The sequence below is a fragment of the Galeopterus variegatus genome, unplaced genomic scaffold (genome assembly GCF_000696425.1).
Source record: "Galeopterus variegatus unplaced genomic scaffold, G_variegatus-3.0.2 Scaffold2217, whole genome shotgun sequence".
Classification (NCBI taxonomy): domain Eukaryota; kingdom Metazoa; phylum Chordata; class Mammalia; order Dermoptera; family Cynocephalidae; genus Galeopterus; species Galeopterus variegatus.
The window spans coordinates 112223-113870 of NW_007728328.1; positions in this window are offsets into that span (position 1 = coordinate 112223).

A 1648-nucleotide genomic window follows, 5' to 3' on the forward strand; every position below is an offset into this window, starting at 1 on the left:
CTAGGAATGTAATGACCTATGTTGAAGTTTTTAAAAAAAATTGCCAAACTGGTTTCCAAAGTCACTGCACCATTTTGCATTCCCACCAAGAGCATGAGTTTTCTAGTTGCTCTACAGCCTCATTTTCACTTGGCATAGTCAGTTTTTTTTTTTTAAAGTTTAGCCTTTCTAATGGATGTGTAGTGGTATTTCATTGTGGTTTTAAGTTACATTTCTCTGATGATTAATGACGTTAAGCTTCTTTTCACGTGCTTATTTGGCCATCTGTATGTCTTCTTTTGTGAAATGTCTGTTCAAATCTTTTGCCCATTTTCTTACTGGGTTGTTCAATGTGTTTTTAACAGATGTGTCTGAGAAAGACTTGGTATTCAAAAAACCCATTTGTTTATGTTGAAAGTTTTGGCTCAAGAAACTGACCACCACTTTGATTACCAGATCAAGGTAACTGTTACTTTTCCCTCTGTGCAATGAGAATCTGTTCTGTGCCACTTGATCTGATCACCTACTATGTTAAATGTCCTCTATTTCTATACTATTATCTTTCCTTCCAGGGCATGAGTTACCTGTTAAAATGTTCAGCTGCAATCTGGTTGTCCTCTTTGTTATCAAATATTACTATATCCAATACCTGTGGTAGATAGTATTATTACATATTATTATTATTAGAATTGGTGCAGGAGCTACTAAAAACCTTGTTGGCATCAAAGAATGGAAGTTTTGTGTGTGTGTGTTTTATTTTGTTTTTACGGGTTAGCCTTCTAGGGAGATCATGTCAACTTAAATAGAATACGTTTCTCTAAACACATCAATAAATAGAACAAGATATTGCTGGTAGAAATCTAAGAAAAACATTGACATTTACCTTTAGACTTGGCATTACCTATTTAAAATGAGAGGTTGATACAAAAACAAACAAACACTTTGCTCACTATCATCATCAGGGTGGATATTCTGGACTGTAGAGACAGTGACTGATATCCCCTTATTCTAAATCTTGAGTAGTTGTTTCCAAGCTGAGTTGTAAGCATAATTGGACTTTGAAATCAATACTGTCTGATAAAACAAAACACAGGTAAAAAGATGGAGTCACATCCGAAATACTAGTGGTTTTCTCTTTTTCCACCTATTGTGGGTTTGGTTGAAGGGGGAGTTTCAAACCCTTTCTCTTTAATATTTGAATGATAAGAGGAATTGTGCTCTGCTCTCCCAGAGGCACTGCTTTTACTTTCTTTCTCTCTTTCTCTTCATCTTCTCTTTGCTCTTCCCTAAGGCAAGAACAGATATCACAAGAAAAAAACAAGCAACCCAATTAAAAAATGGGCAAAAGAGCTAAATAGGCATTTCTCTAAGGAAGATCTACAAATGGCCAACAGACCTATGAAAAAATGCTCAACATCACTCAGCATCCAGGAAATGCAAATCAAAACCACACTGAGATACCATCTCACCCCAGTGAGGATGGCTAAAATCCAAAAGACTCTGAACGATAAATGCTGGCGAGGCTGCGGAGGAAAAGGAACTCTCATCCATTGTTGGTGGGACTGCAAAATGGTGCAGCCTCCATGGAAAATGGGATGGAATTTCCTCGAACAATTGCAGATAGATCTACCATGGTTCTACCATTCCCAGCTATCCCACTGCTGGGAAT